Source organism: Anas acuta, chromosome W (genome assembly GCF_963932015.1).
Source record: "Anas acuta chromosome W, bAnaAcu1.1, whole genome shotgun sequence".
NCBI classification, from domain to species: Eukaryota; Metazoa; Chordata; class Aves; order Anseriformes; family Anatidae; genus Anas; species Anas acuta.
The window spans coordinates 1246017-1264246 of record NC_089016.1 but is presented as its reverse complement, the minus strand read 5'-3'; the positions used below and the strand labels follow the sequence as shown (position 1 = coordinate 1264246).

Genomic DNA, 18230 nt, shown 5'->3' with positions numbered 1-18230 from the left:
CCCTCCCGGACGAGCCCCCAAATTGTTATAAATGGCTCAGGATTCAAATTAGGATTAAATAAAAAAATAGGATTTATTAAAAGAATATAAAGGAATAGAGGTAAGCAAACAGCGCTGGGTGCACTGGGAGTCTCTGCTCCACCAGGACGCACACCAGTTACATCAAGCAGCTGATTTTTATGCACCTAGACTAATACATATTCATTACTACTTCTAAAAAAGTAGATTATTATAATTAGCTTCCGGGGTCCAGTTCCTCCTACTGGAGCATGCGCATCAGTCTCCTCTGGGGGTCTCTAGGGGTCTTTCATGCTGAAGGCTCGTAGTCTTCCTCTCACCCTTTGTACTTACTCGGCACTATTCCAAGTTTATGGAACACTTTCTGTACACTCTCCGCAGGTCTTGTCTCCCAACCGTCCTTCAGCTTCTTTTTCCTTCCTCTTAATCTCTTGGCCCCCCCTGGCCAGATACCAAGGATCCACATAGTATCTCATAACAGTCACTAGTTGTTATCAGTAGCTCTAAAACTCCCAGACATCAAACACAAACAGCTTTCTTATTTGACGCTTCACGAGTAATTAAAACATTCTTCCCCAGCCATTCACAGACACATCTATAGCAGTGTTAAGTTAATCTCGAAGAAGACAGGAAAAAAGGCCGTAACTGTTAGAAATAGAAGTCAGGAATAACAAAAGCAAACAGGTTCATAAATTTAAGGAGTGTTTTCTGAAGACGTGATAAATTGACTAGAATGAGGGGGAGACTGGGACACACTGCATCTGTGGTTCAAGAATTAAATTGCCAGTGCAGGGCCCAGAGGCAGACAGGATTCAAACAGAATTATTCTTTATGCACACGAATTTATGGACACGAATTTATGGACACGAATTGGAATTGTTAAAACATTCCTCACAATTGGTGTGCGTCCTGGTGGAGCAGAGACTCCCGGTGCACCCAGCGCTGTTTGCTTACCTCTATTCCTTTATATTCTTTTAATAAATCCTATTTTTTTATTTAATCCTAATTTGAATCCTGAGCCATTTATAACATATCCAAAAATATAAAATTAGAATTACTTATATTGCAGTTCAGGATCCTATAAGAACAAAATTCTCAGAATTTAAGAATTGATAGTTTTGTCATAAGCAAAGAAAGCAAAGAGGAGAAAAGGCCATTAAGAAAAGGAAAGATATAAAGCTTTGGTAGCTGTGGAATTTCTTCTTATTCAACAGGAAATATGACAAATGTAAGCAGTCAAAAAGAAGGGGCCAAGAATATTTTTATCATACATGTCACAATCAGAGCACCAAGTGAACCTATTGGTAGAAGTGCTATCTAGGGCATAAAGTCAGTAACAAAGAGAAAAGCACCCAAGTGCTTTTTACTGAAACACTCTTATCCTGATGTCAGATTGCTGGGAAGATGCTTGCTCACTTGTTGGGAACTATGTTGAGTTGTACCCAAATATTGTACTGAAACTGACACTCAAGGAGGAAAGCAAGCTTGGAAAGCTTCACCATTTCAAACACTGTTAGACTGATACTGTTTAGGTGGTTGAATCCAGTATCCCCACAAAGTCCTCAGTTGTCTACTGCAACAGATCGGCATTGTCTGCATTTCTACAGCTACCACTACAGTTGGTGCTCAGATTTCTTCTGAAAGTAAATAAGCGTTACTTAAGTTGAAAAGTTAAACCTAAATTTCTCTCTTACCATTTCACTTTGCAGCATCAGGCAAATTCTTTAACTCTCAGTCAAGACAGTATTTGAATGATAATATACTTGCAAAAAATATGTATTCCCTACTGTTTAAAGGCAGATTAAATCTACGTCAAGTCCCTGCCATAAAAGGACTGTCTCCCAGGGAATAAATTTGTGCACTTGCCCCATGCACACGCTCATACCAAAGAGATACAGAGCTTGAATATACTTTAAAAAAACAATATCTTAATAGAAATAACTGGAAAAGGAAACCTGTATTTCATCGTCCATTAAATTTTCCATATCTAAAAAGCATTGAAAAAGAATTTATTATATTTATATACATATATATATGTATATATATATATATTTATTTTTTTTTTACCTTCGCATTGCTCTGGTCCTGTGAAGGCACACAGCCTCTATTTTCTGGTACATTCATTATGCCAGTAATAAATTCTGGCAGTTGAACCTTTAATAAAAAGAATTGAATAAATTTAAATACAAAGATGACTGAAACACAAAAGTAGTACTAACACCAAGTAAAGCTACGATTTTCTCCAGCTTGCTAATGTTTTGAACACCAAAAGCTACTTTTTCTTTAGTCTTTAGAAATACAACTGTTCTAAGAGAGAAATGACATGTAAGACTCAAATTAACTCAGGACAACCTTTACAGTTACTGCCCTAAAAGCAGCTGCCTTTTTTTTTTAAAAAAAAAAAATTGCCTCATGTGTAGTGTTTTTTTTTTTTAAAAAAAAAAAAAGTTAAGAAAAGCAATTGCATCTTCCTGAATTTTAGTCCTCCTTTATGTCTTTTGTAGAACTGTTTTTGTGCAGATTCTCTAAACTTAAGTAGGCAAGTTTGTTACAAGCATACCTGTCAGACTCATACAACAATTTAGGTTAGAAGGGATCTTTTGAGATCACCTAGTCCAGTTACTTGCTTGAAGCAAGACAAGTTAGACCAAGTTGCTCAGTGATGTCTTATCCCTACAAGACATATCCCTTACCCCAAGCCAAGGTTAATATCTCTAAAGGCAAGATTCCACATCTTCTCCGGGCAACCTGTTCCAGTATTTGACTACTTTTTCATGGACACAGCTTTATTCCCAACTCAGGAGGAAGAGTTACTCCAAGCAATTGAAATATCCTGTCCTTTACTGACTAATTTTTCCTCTAATAATGCATGTTACCTTCCTGCAAGCAGACAGATAACTCCTCTCTGTAATTTTTGTTACAAGCTAGAAATAGGTGCAGCTAATTCCAATGTTTACTATTTTTTCATTATAAGTTTCCTTTGTCTTTTAATCTTCCCATGCTCTAGAGAGCACAGAATCAAATACAATCATGTGGCATGCTTGTATTTTAAACTTCCTTTAATTGCTACTAATACACAACCATCAGACCCAGCAACACGGGTTCAGGAAAGTCCACCTCACTAATTTGATATCCTTTTATGATAAGATCACACTCTTAGTAGAGGAAGGGAAAGCAGTGGATGTAGTTTTCCTGGATTTTCACATGGTTTTTGACTTTGTCCCTCATGGTCCTTCTAGACAGATTGCCTAACTGTGAGGAAAACAGACTCACAGTAGGACATTTGGACTCAATTTTTGCAGGTCCCTTCCAACTGCATCCATCTTATTCTGATCTTTGTTACCAGATCAAAATATACAACCAAATTTTTGTTATTTCCATAGTCAGACTGCAATATGTACTACAACTTCTCTAGCCTGGAGCATGGCCTCATGTGTAGCGTTATAACATCTGAAGCACAAGAAACTGCAACAGATGCTTGACTGAGTAGCTGAAGTGGAACCTCTTGCGGTCTCTGGAAAAATCTAACATGAAGATACATGAAGAATATGGAGATCTTTTTTTGCCATTAAGAGCGAGGTATTTTTCAAAATGAAAACCAAAACTATTTGGACTGCCTATCAACATATATCCAAAACTCCATGACACATTAATCACTAAGCTTTGATCCATCTACATCAAGTCTCTACAATTCAGTTTTCAGTTCTGTTTGTGAGAAAGAACAAGATACTCAGTGGAGCTGTGATCTACCCATCCAGCAAGACAGCAGAAATATGCAATTTTTGAATGGATCTAAGATCTCTTAAAGATTTAATAATTTAAAGTCATCTGTTCCTCCAGAGAAAAGGAAAGTCATTTGTGACTAATTCAAGACTTCCGTATATATTTTAGATGCACTGTAAATCCATAACTGGAATCAGAAATATGGTAAAACAGAGATCAAACAAACAAAATACTTACAGGGGCTATGCTTTCCTCTTCAGATACAAGTGCAAGAGCATAGCACTTCTGACATATATCTATGATATCTAACATATTGCTGCTTGCTAAGAAGGTATCTGTTAGAGGATGCACGGCCGAAAGCACGACAGACACCAGTAGAGTCAGATCATGCTGCTCCCATTTATTGCCCGAATAGCCTCGCTTTTATAGTGAACTTAACAGGGGCGGATAGTGTCTCACACAAGATTATTGGTCAAAAGCACTCGGACAAACAACTACAAGAAAACAACCCCACCTGCAAGAAAACAACCCCCTTGTGATTAGCAGTCACATAGACCTTGTCCTTGAAGCCAGCTACTGGTAACAATATTTTTCTGAATTCCTCAATTGGGCGATGTGGGAACACTGTCATGGGAACTTCTCATAGTTGCCCTGGTAGCTTGGTTTGCTCAGCTACAGCAGGCCATGAGATTTTCTAAGGCCTACTCCTGGTTGCTTAAGGCAAGCTCAGATCGAACAATTGTTCCACGGACTCACGTCCACGCCCTGTATGCCAATTCCCAACAGGTATCATAGGCTTTTTTAACGCCAGCATAATTTTCTGGCTTTTCCATGTTTTCATGTGATAATCCTAGTTTGTCATGTAACAAATATTTCCAAGTTTCCATCACATCATTAAGTAATACCGTGAAATCTCCGTGGTGCTAATAGGACAGAAAAAACAAACAAACAAACAATGTTTTATGTTCAGCATAGCTTTAAAAGTTACTTTAAAACAAGATACATATATATATATCTTACAGAACAAAATTATAAAGTAAATATTTGCATTTGTAACGAACAAAGTAGTACTTATAATTGAAGTTATTCCGGTGCTTTGGTCTTAGAGCTAACTTTTTGAAATAAAGTCCTTTATCCTGATCTTTAAAATGCCAGGCATATATTTTGAACTTTACTCATAAGAAAATAAATTGATTTTCACAGGACTACTGCATAAATACAGTTAATTATTTGCAGAAATAGCGTTCATCACAGCAGACATTTACCTTCCAAAAGCAATAAATAATATTAACATGGTTCAAGTAGTGATCTGGGAAAACATACACCATCTCCCAACCAAAATGAACATTTTTCCCCCCTCCCACGTTAATACTTTACTATAATGTTGATAGCACTGCTACACAGATCTAACAAATGCATTAAAGCAACACACACCTAATTATATCCATATATCCCTTACTAGTATCATAAATAACATCAACCATATGACACTATCTTACACCCAGCTTTGGGCCCACACTCCCTTACAGAATGATTAGATTACATTCCCATGCACCCATCTGCCTCCTTCCCTTTCGTCCTTCCCCCCTCCCCCCCCCCCAAATGAAAGAGAATTATAACTTGACAGTCAATTAGAAGATTTAATAGCAATTAATAGAGTTAAAGTGCAAATCAAGTAGGCAAAAAAATGACATAATGTGGGTAGCACAATAACTACCAGCATGTTTTCAGCAACTGAAGAATCTTTCCCTATTCTAGGCAAAAAATAAAATTTATTTTATTTTTTTTATTTTTTATTTTATTTTTTATTTATAAAAATAAAATTTATTTTATTTTTTGTATCCAAGTAATGTAATGTATCCAAGTAATGTAAGAGGCTGGTTTCACAGCTGCAGTCCCTTTCCTTTTTCTACTCTCGAGAGAAGTGCACTCCGTTGACCTTTGATAGACAGAAACAGAAAATACATCAAGAGGAAGGACTAAAATCACATTTGATTTATCTATCAGTTACTTTCCCCCTCCCCTCCCCCCAAAGGATTTACATCAAAATAAGGTCATCTGCTATAAATGCATTTATAAATAGGGGTGCGTCCAATAATGATCCCTAAGCACTTCTGAGATGTGCAAACGCTTGACTGTAAAGCAATAGCTTGCAGTTTTATTATGCAGAAACCAAAAGGGAAAATATAGAAAATGCTTCTTATTAAGTCTTTACACAGAAGAACCGAAGAGACTAAAAATAAAAGACTAAACATGGGATTATGGACCGCATACAATCTTGTAAATAAGTGGAAAACTTAAGGACCAAAGTTGTTAGCAAAGGTGCCATAGTCGGGGTTTACAAGAACAACAGCAGGGCACAAGTGAAAAGCAAAAAGGTAAAAGTCACAGAAGGCAGGAACAAATAAGGATGGAATTCACAGTTCTAAATCAAAAAGAGTAAGTGACACATCCCTCTTATTTGAGTAAAACTGAATGAGGTGTTAACTGGATTGCAGCCTACAACCTTCATTGTCAGCAAGAAGACGGGAGAGTTTAGGAAATGCTGCACTTGGGTACAGTATATAACACTACTTAGACGATCTCTTATTTAAAGGAGATGAGTATTGTCAGTGGTTAAAGACTGCAATAATGAGAAAGCCATAAAATAAGTTCAATCCCTTTAAGCAAAACTACATTCACAAAGAATTACAGTCAGAACCTGACTGTAAGTTAAAATACATAGCAAAGGCTTCTGCTACTCTTCTGCCCCCCCCCCTCTCCCCCCCCAATCACAAGAAGGGCATAGACCTATTACAATGAGTCCAGAGGAAGGCCACAAAGACAATCAAGGGGTTGGAGCACCTCACCTACAAAGACAGGGTGTGGGAGTTGAGACTGTTCAGAAGAGAAGGCTCCAGAGACCTTAAGGGGTCCTACAGCAAAGCTGGGGAGGGACTCTATCAGACAATGTAGGGATAAGACAAGGGGGAATGGCTTTACACCAAAAGAGGGTCGATTTAGATTAGACCTTAGGAAGACATTCTTTGCTGTGAGGGTGGTGAGGCACTGGAACAGGCTGTCCAGAGAAGCTGTGGATGCCCCATCCCTGGAAATGTTCCAGGCTGGGTTGGATGGGGCTTTGGACAACTGGGCTGGTGGGAGGTATCCCTGCCTGCTGCCAGGGGAAATTGGAAATAAATGGCCTTTAAGGTCTCTTCCAACACAAACCATTCTATGATATGAACTCTTTCCACTTCAGCCCCTCCAAAAATTAAATATATAATACTATAAGCACAACTCAAAGAGATTAGCAGTTGGTCAGAGAAAAAAAAGAGTCTCATTTTAGCTTGGTACTTGTGGAAGAATTTGTTTCAAAACAAAGTAGAACTTCAGTATAGTATTTAGTAAACCAAAGCCATTCCTTGCAAGACAAAGGACATGCAGAGATTAGCAAAGTTGAAAATATTTTTGCAGCACTAATATAAGTAAAATTGCACTCCAGGTATTAACTTTCACGATCAGGTGCTCACTGTGGCAGTGTATTCTATTACTTACACAGTCCATTGTCGCAAGTCCGATGTTAAATGAAAAAATAAGTGCGTGATGGTTTCCAACAAGCATATGCCAGCTAACTAATGTCTAAAGGAAGTTCAAAAAGTTCTGGACTTTCATTCCATGATAGACATTGCAAATATTGTGTTTCATGGGCATAGAAAAAACATGTTATAAAGCATCTTCACTTCCTGTGCTTCTTGATAATGTAGCACATTAAATCTCCTTGGACTCCTATTTTAGCATGTTTGAAATCCAGTAGCAACATTTCATGCCTAAATACACCTTTTTAGTATCGCCTAGGTATTGTGAACTTTCTAGGGCTAACTACATAGCAAAGCCATTTCTATTTTGCCATAGAGTTGTTAAAAAAAAAAACAAAAAACACAAAAAACACACAAACATGATGCATATTCCAGCAATACTATGGTCTCTCCTACCTTCCCTAAATTAATGGTCATTAACCACTTTTCAAACATGTGCTTTCAAGGTTGCTGTGTTTAACCACCATCGCGGTGTTGTCTCTAATTCTAGTTTTTCAGGCATACTCCTAGATTGCAGTATTCCTGTCCGGCACTCTTCCTGATTTGTGAGATTCTGCAATCTGGCAGTCTCCAACCCTCCACTGAGCTTTTAGTGCTTGCATGTGCTCTCTTCTAAGAGGGAGGCTCCCAAACTGTGGCCTATAAAGCACATTATGCAATATAAAGCAACACTTCAAATGGGTTTCCTATTCCAGGAAATGTTGATAGGGCTGCATGCAGATTTAGAAACCCATCCGTGTAAGAGCAAATCTAGAGACATAAGCATCTGATAGCTGTGACATTGAAGTCTGGCAGAAGCAAAGGCAATGAACTTTCAGGCCAAGATCCCAGGCTTAGAAAAGCCAGTATAACTTGCACAGCTAATGGTTTGGGACTGCACAATGTTTTAGAGGGTAGTCCTCAGTACAAGAGGCACACTGACATACTGAAGAGACCCCAGTGATGAGCCACAAAGATGATCAAAGCACCCCTCCTCTGAAGAGGGGCTGAGAGAGCCAGGGCTGTTCAGCCCTGAGAAGAGAAGGCTCAGCAGGGAATGTGTCAATGAGTACAAAGAGCTGAACAGAGGGTGCAAGGAAGGGAGCCAGGCTCCTTGCAGTAGTGCCCCACTGACATGAGAAGATATAACAGGCACAAACACAGGAGGGTCCATCTGATCATCAGGAAAGTCTGTGAGGGTCACTGAGCTCTGGCACAGCTTGCCTATAAAGGCTGTTATAAATGGCTCAGGATTCAAATTAGGATTAAATAAAAAAATAGGATTTATTAAAAGAATAGAATAAAAAAATAGGATTTATTAAAAGAATATAAAGGAATACCTCTATCGGTGGGATAAGAACATCCCAAATGCTACTTACCTCACTCTGCTCTACAGAGAATGAGAAACCCTCAGCAGAAATACACTGAAGTTGCACAAGCAAACAAAATACACTAGTATTTAAAGCTGAAGACTCGCATACATACTTAAAACACTTCTATCCTCAGCTTGATTTAAGTTATGAAAGCTTTGTTTAAGTTATGAAAGTGATCAGTTAGTTAACTTTTAACCTATTCTCCTTGTCTTATCATCACACTCCTTGATGAACAGTCCCTCCTTCTCTTTCTTGCAGGCCCCCTCCAGGGGAGTGAAGTTGCTTTATTTTACCCCATTTTACTTTGACATGAGCAAAAAGCAGGAGCCATCGCAAACAAAACTGTTGGATAGGTCCAAATCAGCCTAGGGCAGGCATAACAATCTCTCGAGAAGGGGTTGCTACCCCCTCACTCTCCTCAGCGGGAGATGCTTCTGAGGAACAATACAAGTCACTGGGAGCCAGCAGCCACCCTAAGAACCCCAAAAAGCCCGCAGGACAAGCCCTGGACCCTATACCCGGCATTACGAGCCGGCATCGCCGCCAGCACCCGGGACCCACCCCGAGCTCCGAGGGTCCCCCCGCTTCCCCACCGCCCGGCTCCCCGGGCACGCCGCGAGGCCCCAGCGGGCTGAGGCTGCCCCCGCTCACCCAGCTCCGGCCGTCGGGAGGCCGCGGCTGCCGGCAGGGCTCCGGTCCTTTCCGCCGCTTGGAATTGAAATCCTCCGCTGCCGCCCAATGAGGGAGCGCAGGGCCGCTGCCCCGGACGGACAGGGGGTGGCCCGGGGCTGGGAGGCGCTGCCGGGAAGCGCGGCCGTGCGGGGCCGGAGAGGTGCGTGGGGAGGGCCCGGGGGAGCCGCAGAGGGCTCGGGGCTTTCCCCCGGGCCCGAGCAGGAGCGGGGCTGCGCCGGGGGTTGGGCCCGGGCCCGGGCCCTTGCTGGTAGCGTTGTGGGGCCGCACGGTGTGGGGTGGGCTCCTTTGGGGCAGCCGCTGGGCCCCCAAGGGAAAAGGAGGGAGCGGGAAGGTGAAGGGTGCGGGGAGGGGGGCTGAGCCGCACGGCCGGGTTGTCCCCCTGGTGCTGCCCCAAGGCATGGGGTCTGCCGTGGTGGGGAGCCTTCGAGGTGGCGAGGAGTTGTGTTTGGCCTTAGGAGCGTGGCGATGCGAGTTATGTGGCTAACGTCCTTCTGTCAACGTGGTGGTTTGTTGTGTTGGTTAATAAATGCACGCTACCAACGTGGAGAGCCTCTTTGAGTCCCGCTGATAGCGCCATCAAACTGTGGTGGCTCCCAGGCATGATGTTCAGCCTCGGTGCTGAGCCCTTCAGGTCATTAACGCAACAAAATATGACAAGGGTCTGAAGTTGGAAGCTATCTTTCCATGCTGCACGTGGAGAACATGGTCATTTCTCAAAAGGTGTACGCTGATGTCAAATCAGGGATGATCCCCAAATCAGTTGTGTATCTCAGCGTCCTGTGTGCAAGCACAGGAGTCTGATTTTCTTGGAAAGTGCTTGAATGGAGTAAAGCATTAATGTTAGGTATACTTTTGATCCAGTTGAAAATGAACTTTTTCTGTGCAAGTACAGAGGCATAGAGGCACTGTCTGCAGTTGGGCTGGCTTATGCCATGAGACAAGTAATCTGCAGAATCGTGTTTGCATTTAGAGTTTGGTGGTTTTAATTCTGCTTTTAGTTAGATACCGATTGTCCTTTAAAGAGGTACACCAGGGAAGAGAATTTGAAGGTAATAATAGATATGTTGTTGTCATTTGGTTGAAATTTTAAAAATTACGTGGGTGACTTTTCTGGTACGTAGAGTTACTTAATCCCATGTCTTGATAGGTTGCCATCAGTAGCACAAAACCTGCAGTTGTTACTGATGTCTGTAGAAAAAGTTTTGAATGCCTGTTAGTGAATTAGGTCAGTTAGGTTAGTTAATCTCTTGATAGTTGGAATTAGGTGTTAAATCTGGATCTAATGAGCTTAAGTTGACCTTTTGTGTCCATAAACATGGTGTTACAAGAAATCTTGAGTTGTTGCGCCACAAATACTTTTTTTTCTTTATGCAAATACACAATGCATGCTTTTTAATACTTTCCCTATAGGAACATTGACCTCCATCCTGAAGAAGACATCACTTCCACGATACTTGGACATAGTCCCCTGGAAATGAATCAAGAGTCTACTAGAAATGCTGCTTACACGGTGGACTGTGAAGGTTATGTGCATATGATAAAATTCAATCCATTTAATAGTGGAGATGCATGTTCCCTCATTGCATGTGGTGACAATAACTATGTAGTTGCGGGGACACGTAGATTTCGGTTTATTTTTTTGTTTATTGCTTTTATTAGTTGCTTCCTGAAACTGACAGCATGTCTTCTGACAAAGACTAAAGTCACTTTCCTGCGTCTTTCCTTCCCCATTTTTCCAGGAAGTGTTTTACTCCTTTATTACATTAATGACTTTGGGATATTTGGTCTTAAAGAGAAAAAAATGTATATATAAATACATATTGGTATTAGCATCCTGCTGGTGTAAAGTTCTTTTTGAGTAGGCTGCAATGAAAACAGGAGTGCTCTACTGGAAGAGTAATCCCAGTTCAGTATTTCTTGCAAATGTTTGTGACTACTACCTGGGAACTTAAGCAGTTAGCTTTGGAAATATGTAACTTAACATTTGCTGTATGGTGTTGTTAGAAATGACTCAATCTTCAAAATAGGATTAAATAAAAAAGATGATTTATGAAAAGAATATAAAAGAATAGAGGTAAGCAAACAGTGCTGGGTGCGTCCTGGTGGAGCGGAGACTCCACCAGGCTTTTTTTTAAGGCTTTCAGGTATCTATCAAAGCAGCAAAGATTTCAAATTCCCGGAATAGAAAGGAATAATTAAAATTTCCAAAGTAAGTTTAGAGACATTTGTTTCAAGGAAGGACAGTGGCAAATAGTTACTTAATATACATCTGCTTTCTAGGTTATTATTTTACATCTCTCTCACAGACTGTTAGAAACAGTAAAATAGTTTTTTTTACCTTCACATCATTTCCGGTCACCATATCGTGAAAATTTTTAAAAAGTAAAATAGCGTACTGTGTATATTTTTACGTAATGCTTTTTTTTTTTTTTTTTAACGAGGCACTTTGTTTTTTCCCCTGGATACCTGGCCTCCTTGCTTTTGTTCCCATTATTTCGCATTGCAGTGTGTGCTTATCATGCTGCTGTCAGTGGTTCTGGTTGTATCTATGCTGATATTGAGCCCAAAGAAAGGGCTCTGCATGTTCCTCTGGCAAATCTTCTTTTTGTGCAATGTAGGTTTGTTTCTGCATTTCTGGCGGCAGAACGCTGAGGACCAGAGCTGATGCAATAGAAGGTGTTTGGAGCAAATTTGCCAATGACACTAAACTTAGAGGAGCTGTGGACTCTGTTGAGGGTGGAAAGGCTGTGCAGAGAGATCTGGACACATTGGAGAGCTGGGCAATCACCAACCAGGGGAAGTTTAACAAGAGCAAGTACCGGCAAAGTACCAGCAAGTACCCTCCTTTATCCAGAAGTCTTTTGAGAGCTTCAGTATTCAGCCCCCAAGGTAACTCACTGAAGTGATAAATCAGAAGTCAGCTGTTTTCAGGAGAATGTCCAGTTAAGGTCTCAATATGCTTCCATGCTTCAACTTTTTTGGCAGTGCTGAACGGTTTGTTTTCGTAGTAGTAACAAGCAATTTCTTCCAAATGGATAGAATCCAGAATATCTGTAGATTAAACCTATAAGCAACACCTTCAGTTTTCCTAGCTGATGTTTTAATATGAGAAAACAGTTCAAGAGTGCTATGATTTTACAAAGTTGGGTTGCAGTGGTTTTGTTCAGAGTTTTCTGTACAAGTCAGCTTGACCAGTTTGTAAGCAAGAAGGGATTATCTAGTGGAAGTCAATTGTAATATGTTGCTTGGAAACCCAGTTGTTTCTTCCATCTGCTTGCTTTTGCTATTGCTTTTGCTTCTTTCTTCTTCTTTTTTTTTTTTAATCTGAATGCAGGGCATTGCTTTGCCTTCCAGCTTTCTCACTTGCCATCAGCAATAGATGGTCTGAGAGACCAAGCCCAGGAACTTAACGCTTTTGAAGGGAGAATTAAATGCTTTGCTGTCGGATTCTGCCTTTTGTGAAAGCAAGCCTATGTGGCTTGTGACTGAACAGTGAGCTGGTGATTCACCGTTGAGGCCATTCTGAGATTCTGTGCTGACCTTTGCTCGTTTGGCTCCAGTTTGCTGTAATCCCCCGTTTTGTCAGCAGTTTTGGAAGTGTCCTTCTGGGACAGTACGCTCTTGTTTGAAGGTTTTGTACACTGGAGTGATCCCCCTTATTCATTCCTCTGGCTGAAAAAAACAAGTTTTCCTGTGAAATCTTGTGGGAATGCAGAACTTGTGTCTGTTTGGACTCTACCTACACTTCAGCTATTACTGCTGTCTTAGGCATAACGTGTTTTGGTTAGGAAAGACGAGTTGTTTGTTCTAGAGACTATGATTGTAAGAGGTACTCCTCACGATGTTTTTTTCCTCTCTGAATCTTTCTTCTTACGGAGGCTGTTTATTCTACGGCTCCTCAGGAACGGGAAAGACGCTGGTTGTTTGTGCTCTTGCTAACGAATGTGGCCGAGGTGAGAGAAAAATATCATTTTTTATGAGAAAAGCTTTGGACTGCCTGAGCCAATGAGTGGGGGAATCAGAATGTCAGCTTTGCTCATTATTTGAACAGGTAAGGTTGAAATGTGGAATGTATTCTGTCAGAGTTGAAACCGTCATTTTTAATGGCCAACATTTTTAAGTAGAACTTGCTTTTTTTTTATCTATTTTTTTTATCTTCTTAGTTTATTTTCCACTGAGAGGGAAATGTGAGTGATTCCTTTCTCAGTGCCTCTGTACTTTGGAGCAGGGGCTTGAAAGTGAGTTGTGTGGGGAAGGAAGAAAAGGAGAAAACCTTGCAAAGGGAGGTTTTTCAAAGAGCGGCTCCAGCTCAGAGCTGTTGGGGCGAGCCCTGCCTCCAAGGGATGCTTTTAGTGTATTTTAGGTATTTGGGTATTTCTCTTATCTCCTTGAGCTGTTAGATCATAATGCAGGAAATGAAAGTGCTGCATGCTTAAACAGGGTAATAAAACGTATGCACCTGAGGAAGAGACTTAGGACGGAATAGTTTTTTTGAACGGTTAGAGTTTTACATGAATGGCCTGAAAACACCTTAGAGAAAGGTGTGGATTGTTTTCACTTTTCCAAACAAGAAGTAACTGGAGTAAGCTCCCTCCTGCGTGGAACAGAAGTTGCACATTTGTTTTTGTCAGACTAGCTTTCAGTCTATGAAGAAGTTTCTCTACAGGTGACGCTTTGAAGTGGATAGTTTGAAGTGGATAGCAGAACGATAAACAAGAGGAATGCAGTGGTCATGACAAGGACTTGTAATTTGGTATGGAAAGAAAAATGAATCCGCTTTGGGGTGTCTTTTGTTTGTTGGTTTGTTTCCATTTTACAAGAGCAATGGTGCAATCAAGATAATCCCATCTTTACTGTCTCAAAAGATTGTATTTGTTTCTGCATTTCAGTTGGCGGAACGCTGAGGACCAGAGCTGATGCAATAGCTGCAAGGCAAGTGCGTGGAGAAAGTGGGAATTTGGAGCCGAAGCTGCAGACTTTGAGGAAGTCGCTACCCTACTACAAATCCATCCTTTCTGTTTGACAGCCTTAGAAGAAAGTAAGTCACCTGTTCTTGCAAAGCTACTCAAATGATCTTTCTTAGCAAGCCTTTGTGCTATGGTATGATATTGGCCTCGACTCGCGCTTTCTTTTGCCAACAGAGAGGTATTGTCAGTCCTGGCATTGGGAGTTGAGTGTATTCGGGGGTAGGCTGAGACTTCCTTAGGTGCCCCCGTGCATGCGATGCGTTGCTACTGGTAACTACTGGCCACCAGTGACCGTTAGTGGTCATGTGTCACAGGCTTTCGGAATGTTTGGTCCGAGCACTGCAGTGCCTAGCAGTTTTTGTGGTTGGTGAGCGTGGGTGGTGCTCTCATGGTTGCTCTACTAACAGTGGGCTCTTGGCCTCCACAGGTATGTCCTGCTGTCCTTGTTAATAGATGGATTCCTTGAAGTTGTGGTCCTTTGTAGCTTATTGCCCCACTGTTGAAGCTGACTTTTTTGGGATTGGGTAGTCATGGCTGGTTATGTCTGCCTGGCCTGAGAGGGTGTGGGAGAGGATGAACTTGGCAGGTGCTTCATGTCTAAAGAATTTGGGGCCAATTGGTTTAATTTCCGCTGAGGTTGTAGCTGTGGGATTGCCGTTTGATGAGAGATCTTCATCCTGAGCATCTTTTCTATGTGGGCCTAGTGGGTTTCTGGGTTGTCTTCTGAACCAAAACGCTTACTTTCCCTGTGACTTTCATGAGACTTAACTTACCCCGCTCCATTTTTAAATTCATATAGGAAGCTTGCGTCCCGAACCTGTAATGGAATTAAGTTCTGACCCCTACCCCCTTTTTTTTCTTGTTTGTTCGTTTTTTATGGTAGCCAAAACGCTGTAGCAAGTACTGGTATGATTTGTTTCCAAATCATAACTCATAAATTTCAGGTGATTTGAAAGGATCATTGAAAACAATACTGCAACCCTGCTATCAGCACCCGGTTTGTGTTAATGCACCTATTTTTTTATGTCTTAAAATGAGTCTTGTCCTTAAATGCTTTTCCTTTCTGACTGCTCATGGAAGAAAGTCATATGGAATGTAAAAAAATGTACCTAACTTGTAAGTATAATCTATGTTTTTCTACTAGTGCCATTGTCTCAACACTTCTGGATGGCATAGACAACAGAGGGGAGATTGTGGTAATCGGAGCCACCAACAGACCAGGTTCTATAGATCCTGCTTTACGGAGACCAGGACGCTTTGACAGAGAGTTCCTCTTCAACTTGCGAAATAAAGAGGTGAGAACTTCAATTCAGTGTTAATGCTAATGTGGCAAAGTCCAACTTTCTAGAAAAAAAAATTACAACGTGAATAAAAGAGTGGTATGTGGAGACACTGTGTCGTCCCGTGGAGGGCAAGTCTGGTACTGGATATATATGGTCAAGATGATAGCATCAAGTAGTTAGTTCTAGAATCAACTCTTTGATTCCCAAGTTTGCTTAATTAATTAATCCGCGTAGGCGCTTTCATCTTGACATTGTGTTCTTGGTCTCAGTGCTCCTGTATGAATGGATAGGGGATGTATTTGCATTTGATTGTTTCCCGGATCAAAGGTAGTAGTTTGAGTCATAATTATTTTCTTCTTTCTAGTAATTGTAGCAGCTTGAAACATCGTGCTCGAAGTGCTTTCTGCAAATTTACTGACTGAAAAGCAGATTTGATGAACTAATGAGACTGCCACAACGCAAGCTTGCTCAATTTTTGAGAAATTTTTTGGAGAAAAAAGATCTGTTTCTGGATCAATTTTTCGTTACAGTATTTTACTCTGGGTCATTAGGTCTCATATTTTGGAAGCTTATTGCAGAAACTATAAATGCCTTTTCTTTCATTGCAGGTCCCTAGAAAAAGTTTGGTGTAACAAATTAAGAAATACTGGATTTCCAGGTTGAAAATGCAGAGTGTATATTACATAACTGTACAATACTGGAAAGTTTTGCAAATAAGAAAAGTGTATTACTATATGAGGGGTTTTGAGGCCCCTTCAGAAAGAAGGGGCCTTATTTTAATAGCTATTCATCAGCTACAGAATTTGTTCCTCATTTTCTTTATTCTAAGGGGGGAAAAAAATCACCAACAGAGTAGCGTACCTTATACATACACATCAGTGGGACCTAAGACAGCTTTATAGAGACTTGTGCCGTCTCCTTAGATCTGTGGTGGGATGAACTGTAGGAAATAGCATTCAGTGTGTGCCCTCAAATGAAGAAAGGGTTTTGGCACAGATTTAGAAGCTGTCTTAATGCAAGAGAAAGAGGCACAGGCTATTCAGGAAAGTTAAGAAACCTCTTTTGTCTTTCAGGAAATGTAAATCCTATTTTACAAGCTGATATACTTGACAGTGATGATGACGCATCCTTAATGTCTGGAGATGAACTACCAGGTAAAATGCCTGACAGACCAGAGGAAAAGTTCCTCTGTTTCAGCAGGCAAAGAAAGATGGGTCGCCATTATGTTTACATTGTCAGGACTGCTGAGTCTTTGTAAACAGTTTCAGCTGTTAGAAGTGTGAGGGGTGGCAGATGAAAGGGGAACATCAAGTTTGTGTGTTGAAGGGTGCTCGCTATTCTCAAGAAGAAAGTGAAGGGACTAAAGTTCTAATGAAGTGGGTTGCTCTAAATGATCCAAGTGAAAAGCCCAGGCTTCTCCTCCTAAGCCAAAGTGATCCGCAGACTACTAGAACATGTTGGCTTAATCCATGGCATTCTTTGAAAGACTCAAGACCACATAAATGTGCCGTCTGTCCTTTTAGCTAAAAATAACCAACTTCCTGGGTTTGCGTTGCCACCTTTTGCCCTTCTGTTACCCAGGACTGTTAAAATGAGTAGCGAACTCTGTAGCAGAAAGCAAACTGAGAAATGGCTTGTTAAAACACCTGGAGAAAAATTCAAAGTGTTTTTATTTGTTACCATTAAACCACCAAATTGTGTTATCTTTTGGTATTTTAATGTGGAAGTCACGTAAGCCCACGGTTGGAAAGTTAGATTATGTTGTCACAGTCGGGTCAGTTATTTTTCTCACTTCCTGTTGCTGTGCTGTCCAGAAAATGTGCTGACCCTTTGAGCAAGGTTAACTCTCTAGCATCTTGGATTTAAGCCAGTAAAGGTACAACCTTAGTGTAGTGGGAAAAAAGCAAATGCTTCTTGGGAATGTATTTCCTAGTAGGAAATCAAGATTGCCAGGCTATTAATTCGCAATCTTGGGTTAGTAAAGAATAGGAAACATAAGGGAAGAAGATGAAACAATTAGAATGACTATGAGAATAAATTAACTGGAAATCTTACATGTGTTTCATGTACTGCTGTCATTGAACCAATCCAGTTATGCCCTGCTTTAGATATGGCCCACATCCATTTTTTTTCTAGAAAAGCTGTTCTGCTCCTTTCTTGCTACCTTCTTCAGTAACGAGGGCCACATTTCAGCTAAATTTGACAGATGTAGAGATCTCTCGGGTACTTAAACTTGAGACCTTCTGAAGATTGGTGTATATAGGAAGCGATGAGATGCAGAGTGGTGTGTGCTGAGAGAGAAAGTTGCTGTGCTCTCCAATATCAGGTAGCAGACCGGGTGTCATCTGTGTATTCGGCTAGACAGTCCACGTGTACACTTGAGGAGTCATTACTTAGCCCAGCCAAATGAATAGCAGACGCGGTAGAGATGGGCAGGATTTCTCAGGGGGAGGTATGGTGCAAGATTGTAAGAAAATGGGCTTTAATGGTCTTCCTGATCACAGAACAGCTTATTACTTGCTGGAATATGGAGATTATTTGGGGCGGGAGGGGGAAAGTATCTAGGAAAAGTACTTGGAACATCTGTGTGTCTATTCAGCACCTCATTTCTAAACT

The 18230-nt window shown here is 40.9% G+C and overlaps 1 protein-coding gene and 1 long non-coding RNA gene across 4 annotated transcripts in view; one reads left to right on the top strand and one right to left on the bottom strand.

The window, feature by feature from the left end:
- Nucleotides 1-18230, bottom strand: part of LOC137847462 (maestro heat-like repeat-containing protein family member 6) — a 51278-nt gene that overhangs the window by 23185 nt on the left and 9863 nt on the right. The gene's annotated exons all lie outside the window — the stretch shown is intronic.
- LOC137847213 (uncharacterized) lies at nucleotides 10967-16769 on the top strand. Of its 3 annotated transcripts, none has more exons than XR_011090862.1 (4): nucleotides 10967-13415; nucleotides 14254-14402; nucleotides 15476-15626; nucleotides 16688-16769. It is a non-coding gene; the product is annotated as an uncharacterized lncRNA (long non-coding RNA). The 3 variants fall into 3 exon arrangements; XR_011090861.1 differs by having other exon boundaries at nucleotides 10968-12253; XR_011090860.1 differs by lacking the exon at nucleotides 10967-13415 and having other exon boundaries at nucleotides 13496-14402.